The following is a 7,291-nucleotide window of genomic DNA, read 5'->3' as shown; positions in this document are numbered from 1 at the left end:
TATTTCAAATGGGAAGGAAGTACCTTTAGTTCGAGTGTAGGTGGTTCTTCGTTTAACAACTTGGGTCGCACAAATTCTCTGAATTCCAACTCCAACAGTTCAAACCATCTGGATTGAATAAAATTTCTCAGATTGGCTTCCATCAAAGCCATGTTTTCTTTACCTTCTTCATCCTCCGAAGGGTCAAAATCTAAGGCTTTCTCCAATGGATCTTCCTCAAAATTACTTTCCATAGAAACTAAGGTTTTTATCTCTTCCATAACTGAACACTCCTCTGCCGAATTGGGAAATTTCATCACTTTAAGAATGTTAAAAGTTACCTGGTCATCTTGAACTTGCATGGTGAGTTCGCCTTTCTACACATCAATTAACATTTTCCATGTGGCTAAGAAAGGTCTCCCAAGGATAATTGGCACTTCCTTATCTGCTTCAAAATCTAAAATAATGAAATCAGTAGGAAAAAAAATTTATCGACTCTTACCAAAACATCCTCGATCTTTCCTTCGGGATATGCTAACGATCGATCCGCTAGCTGAAGTGTCACAGTTGTAGGTCTTACTTCACCTATCCCTAACATCTTGAAGATAGACTTAGGCATCAAGTTGATAATCGCTCCTAAGTCACACAAAGCTTTACCACAGTAAGATTCACCAATGTTACAAGGTATAGTAAAGCTTCCTCAGTCTTTCAATTTTAGTGGCAATTTGTTCTGTAAGAATGCACTGCACTGCTTTGTCAAGGCAACAGTCTCATACTCACTCAGTCGTTTCTTCTTAGACAGTATATCATTCATAAAATTCACATAATTCAGCATTTGTTCTAAAGCCTCCACCAACGAAATATTGATGTGTAACTTCTTCAAAACATCCAAAAACTTCTTGAATTGCACCTCATATTTTTGCTTGTGTTGCTGTAATCTTTGCAGATATGGAGGTGTTGGAAGTTTCGGTTGAACCAGACAACTTTTTTGAGTAGGTAAATCTGCATCCAAAGAAGATGTTAAAATATCTGAATTCACTAAGTTAGGGTTTACCTTGTCAGACTTTGCAGATTCTGATTCCTTTGGTGTAGGAACTTCAACATCTGGTTGACTTTCCTCCTCTTCAACATGCTCATCTTCGACATCAATCAATCGAGTTATAGAGTCTTACCATTTCGCAATGCCACTACCTTGATATGTTCTTTACCCAAATTCCTTGGATTCTCAGTATTGCTCGGCAAGGTTCCTTGCAGTCTATTACAAAGCTCCGTAGCCAACTGACCCATTTGGTTTTCCAAATTTTTTAGTGTTGCTGCTTGTCTTTGGATCAAAGCATCATTCTTTGTCATGTACGCTTTCAACAAGTTCTCCAAACTATTTGATGCCTCAACTTAATGTGGTTTTAGAGCTTTCTGATTAAACCCTTGAGATTGGTTGGGTCTTTGCTGCAATAAGTTATTGTTTGGTCCATTTCTTTGGTTGCTCCAAGAAAAGTTAGGATGATTACGCCATGAAGGATTGTAGAAGTTGGAATGGGGTCCTTGTCCACTCCTATTTCGATATTGATTTCCCACATAGTACACTGACTCAGGATTTGATGGACAATTCTCAAAAGAATGACCTTCTCTATAGTACACATAGGAAACTACTTCAAACAGACTTGGTGGCTAAGCTGCAAAATTATTAGTACTATTAGCGGTTAACTGTTTTAACATAGAGAAAATAGACAATACTTGAGCTGATAACGAAGTGAGGGAGTCAACTTCATGAACTACGGCTACATGTCTTCCAAGAGCTGTTCGATTTGTTGGCCATTGATAGTTACTTCTCGCAATCCTCTTGATGATCTCATAAGCCTCATTATAAGACTTAGACAAATTTGCACCATTCGCGGAAGCATCTACCATTAATCTTGTATGTGCATTGAGACCATTATAGAATGTCTCCAACTAGATACAATGAGGAATCTCGTGATGAGGACATTTACGAAGTAACTCCTTGAATCGCTTCCAAGCCTCATATAAAGACTCGTCACCCAATTTTTGGAAAGCTGTAATCTCGTTCCTCAACTTAGCGTTTTTGCTAGGTCAAAAATACTTAACCAAAAATCTTTCTGCTAATTCTTGCATGTAGATATGGAACTTGGTGACAATGAATTGAGCCATGCTCATGCTCGATCTCATAATGAGTACGAAAACAACTTCAACCTCAGTGCGTCTTCAGTCACACCGGCTATCTTGAATGAATCACTCACCTCTATAAACAATCGAAGGTGGAGATGTGGATCTTCCGTAGGTATACCACTAAATTGGCCCACCATTTGTAGCATTTAAAACATCACTGATTTCAATTCAAACTGGGTTGCCTCAATATCTAGCCTTCTAATTCTTGGGTTTAACTCACTGAAAAGTGGCACAGCATATTCTCTAATGCATCGATCCCTATGATTGGCAATGATGATAGGATTTCGTACATGATCGGCTTCATTAACTTGGTCTTGATTCTGATTTCCATGGTCCATCTTGACTTGTCTTTGAGCTATTCGTTCACGTCTTCTTTGTCTAAAAGTTCGCTCAATTTCAAGGTCTACAGGGATTAAATCGACAATTCGATCTATGCTCATAAACACCTGAGAAGACACTCACAAAAATTAAAAAGAATAAGTTAGTAATGTTAGAAATAAATCAAATTTAAAATAAATAATTTCACAAAAAATGACTGTGGCAATAGTTTACAATCCCCGGCATCGGCGCCAAAAACTTGTAACGCTGGGGTTTGTGCAAGTGTACACAGTCGTTATCAAGTAATAAGTAAGTATCGAGTTATCAAGTAATAAGTAAGTATGACTGACATGGTCTGTCATATGGCTGTGGTCCAGCCCTTGTGGCTCACACAATCGTGTGTCTAGACTGTGTGGGAAGGCCCAACCCGTGTGGCTCTTCAAATCTACTCATTTGTTCGATTTTCGCTCGTTTTTTGCTCCTTTAGCTCCCAAATGCTCTCCTAAGTATAGAAACATGAATTTAAAGGATTAGGAGGATAAAGTTCTCCAATTTAGATAAATAATCATCCAAAAATGTATTAACAATGAGATTAAAATATGTTACTTTATTACTTATCAAATATCCCCACACTTAAGCCTTTGCTTGTCCTCAAGCAAAATCCTCAACCCACACATTAAAGTTAACTTCTCTCAATTTGTTATTTCCATCAATAATGTTTCAAAATAATTCACAAACAATCATGTATTGGAAATTCAACTCCAAGGGCATTAAATGTTTAAACAGTCCAAGCCAAAATTTTTAAAATACAAATAATAGGTGTCTCCCCTTATTAAAGTAATTACCTTTAATTCAAAATTGACAAGAATTGACATCTGTAACGCTGGGGTTTGTGCAAGTGTACACATCGTTATCAAGTAATAAGTAAGTACCGAGTTATCGTCTCCACAAGGATTGTATTTGTGCTAAGTCACTTAATTTGTAAAATTATATTAACAATTTGGTAAATAAAAACACAATATAGTTGAAAAGTGGTGATTAAAATATATTAAACTAAATGCCATGATCCCTAATGCAAATTATCCTAAGTATGCAACTATATGAATGAAATAGATTTTAGTAAAATTAAACACAATTTGCAACAATTATAACATAAATAAACTAGGACAATTACTTTAATTAAACTCAATTTATTATCAATATGCTTAATAACATTCGGAAAAACATTTCATGGAAACTCGATCTTTCATGAGTTTGGAAACCACATTAGGTCCTTTCGAAATCCTTTACTTAGTAAATACGTATTTTACTGATCCTTATTTACTAAGGGTTTCTTAGCATTCGTGTGAGGTAACAGAGATGTGTTAGGTTTGAAACAATTTAATCACACAAATCTAAAAACTATGCAGATAACAGAAATTGGTTAGAGTTTTTATGCAACCTATAATTCAATCGGGCTAGGATCTAAATTGAGCAAGCACATTTCAATTATGCATCCATTATTCGTCGTCTGGTTAGGATCACTCAGCTAATTCAGGTGTATTTCAATCACGTATGAACGAAATACAGACTTGATTTTAATTGAAAACATGATCGATTGAGGCACAAACATTATAAGCATGAATCAAATAAATATTATTTAATCCAAATAATCACCCTATCTTAAATAAATTTAAGCTATCATTGTTGTTAACAAGAACAAAGAACACATAGCAGACATCTTTAAATTAAATTTAAAGAAAGGAAAGATTAAACCCAATTTAGAGTGGCTGTCACCCAAGACTCTAACTGACAAGGCCCCTTTGCTTCTTTGCGTTGCTCCTTGGCTGATGGCTCTCCAAGGTGGCCGACCAAGGGTTCTTATTTATAGGTGAGGCAAGGGAGTTAGTTTGCTAAAAATAGGAGTGTCCATCCTTTGAAACTTCCTAAAAGAGTGGACGACCATGAATTGAGGAAAGGTGGCTGATTTTTCCTTTATTTTTGGTCAATTTGAGTGCCACAACAACTCAGGACTAAGACTCGATCATTAACAAATCTTCAGGAAAATCTCCGATTTCTTTAACTCTTCAAGGACTTTATATAATTAAACCAAAAAATGGTTTATGACATCCATGTGCAGCCAAAAATTGGGTTGACTTGGTCCCTAATTTGGACGATTTTGCAATTAGAAGAAAACTCTCAAACCTGTCAAAAAATAGTAGATAGTTTAGAGGACCAAATAATATAATTTAACCACTTTAATTAATCAATTTACTTAATTAATTAAAATCCAATTTATTTATGAAATATTAAAAATGAATTATTAAATATAACTTTATATTTTATTATTTAATTTAATCATGCGTAGCCCACTTTATAGTTCAAAAATATAATATGCTAAAATTAATATAAAATAAGCCATTTTGTGCATGAAAACTATACAATAAAGTATAAAATCACATTTTAATAATTTATATGTCCTAATTTCATATTTTCGCATATTTCATTAATTTATCAAATAATTACTTGGTTTTAACAACAAATTTAAGTAAAAAGTGATGAATTATATAGGAAAAATCCTATATATTTTTCAGTTTACAACATCCTCATTAAAGATTCATTGAAAGCACTCAAAGTGTTTAAGGTTCAAGAAATATGCACTCAACAGTCGAACAAGAAATGTCATTACAATAAGCTTCAAGGGAACACCATGGCTAGGGTTTGTTCATCTTCCAAGCTTCATAGAAAGTCCGTTCTAGCCCCGTTTTTCATGTTTTTTACATTTTTAGAATCTCGGTAACTCGCTTAAGCTAATTTTACCATTAATTCGAGCTAGGATTTATATTGGAAAATTACCCATAGATGAAAAGTGTGTATTTTGATGTTTCATGATAGAATATGAAGCTTAGATTTATGTTAAACGATTTTTCCTAAGCGATTTTCAGTGAAAACTAGTGAAACGGCATAATCGGTAAAAATTATTATTGTTCATAAGTGCATGTTAGAGCAAGAATTTGATGTTTCCATAGAAGGGAAAAATGTTCAGCATGTCAGAAAACATAAGAAAAAGGAATAAAGTTTAATTTTCGAGCCCAGGGGAAAAATCATAATTATGCAAAAGTTTAGGGGCAAAAATGTAAATTTTTTCAAAATATGTTTTAGGTCTGAAATGATTAGTAAATTGATTAAATAAGTGAAATATGATGTTTTAGATCCCGAAAAATGAGATTTGGACCTAGAACGGGAGAAAAACCGAAAATCGGGAAAGTTGAACAAATGACCGTTTTGGTATCGAGGTAAGTTCATGTGTTTAATATGCATTTAATTAAGCATGTTTGAATGCTAAATTGATATATTAGTTATAAATGCTTTAGTATTGATTTTTGAATATAATGATAATAGTTGAGAAATGTTCGATAGTGATTCGACATTAAAAATGAGAATTCGAATAAGTTTACATATAAGACCATAGTTGTAATGTGGCTTTGTATAAGATCAAGAATGTATTGAATAGCATAATTTGAGGAGAGTAAGATAAATTGAGGATATGATGAGATTGAGAATGTAAGTTTGTAAGTTGAGTAGCATTTTATTATTATGCAATTGTTGTTATTATTATTATTGAGTTATGTGACTGACCTTGAGAATTTGAGCAAGTATGTTTCAGCTATGATTTGTCAAAGCATTGATATCTCAAGGTCCATCTTTATAACATGGAAATTAAGTAAGAATTGAAAGAAAAGTCCATGTTTATAACATGGCAATTAAGAAAGAATTGACGGAAAAGACCATGGTTGGACCATGGCAGTAAGTGTGCCAGTGTAAGACCATGTCTGGGACATGGCATCGACACAGACCAAGGAGTGCCAGTGTAAGACCATGTCTGGGACATGGCATCAGCACGGACAGAGAAGGGACAGTGTAAGACCATGTTTGGGACATGGCATCAGCTCGAGATGAGTGCCAGTGTAAGACCATGTCTGGGACATGGCATCAGCACCGATATGTGATCCCATGTAAGACCATATCTGGGATATGGCATTGGCGTCCTACCAGGTGTACGAAATATCCCGAACATCCCTAATATTACAAGTAGTTCAGTGGGAAATTCAAGGAATATGCTCAGGATAAGTAAGAGTAGGATATGTGAGTATTATGACTAGGCACAGGAATGTCAATAAGGCTTAATAGTATTGAGGTTATAAGTTGATATTAAAAGTATTTTAATGAGTATATTCAAGTATTAAGTAAGTGATAAGTTTTCAGTTATACTTATGACGCTTTGTGACACGATTGGCAATATGCCTATATTATGAAAGAGTATTAATGTGTTAAATGAGATGTTGCAGGTACGTAAGCAAGCTATTAAGTAAGGTGCTTTATTTTTTATATTCTGAGCTTTTGGTAAGGTTATCGACGAGTAAGATGGGAAAGTATGAACTTAGCATTATTTATGCAAATTATGAAAGCTTAGTAATAAGCTAAATTCATTACTAATGATTGTTATTTTACATGTGAACTTTCTATGCTTTATAAGCTTACCTCTTTCCTTTCCTTTGTTCCAGAGTCTTATCAAACAAGCTCGGGTTGGAGGTCATGGAAGATCACTTCACACTATCAACTATCAAGTTACCAATTGGGTATTTTCATTGACAAACGTTTTAAGTTATGGCATGTATTGGGACTTAGTCATTTTTTGTGCATGTCATTATGAAATGGCTAATTAGGAGTATGTTTGATGTTATGTATGCCTAAATGATAGTTAATACAAAGAAATAATAAAAGAGAAAAAATTTGTAATAGTACAATTTTTGGACAGCAACAATGACGT

General features: G+C 34.3%; 1 non-coding gene across 1 annotated transcript; it reads left to right on the top strand.

Moving 5' to 3' along the window:
* The first annotated feature begins 1,945 nt into the window (after positions 1 to 1,945).
* On the top strand, positions 1,946 to 2,052 carry LOC128034169 (small nucleolar RNA R71). Its single transcript, XR_008190301.1, has one exon. It is a non-coding gene; the product is annotated as a small nucleolar RNA R71 (small nucleolar RNA).
* Positions 2,053 to 7,291: the final 5,239 nt, after the last annotated feature.

This window comes from Gossypium raimondii, chromosome 10, assembly GCF_025698545.1.
Source record: "Gossypium raimondii isolate GPD5lz chromosome 10, ASM2569854v1, whole genome shotgun sequence".
NCBI classification, from domain to species: domain Eukaryota; kingdom Viridiplantae; phylum Streptophyta; class Magnoliopsida; order Malvales; family Malvaceae; genus Gossypium; species Gossypium raimondii.
This window is presented reverse-complemented; position numbering and strand designations above follow the sequence as displayed.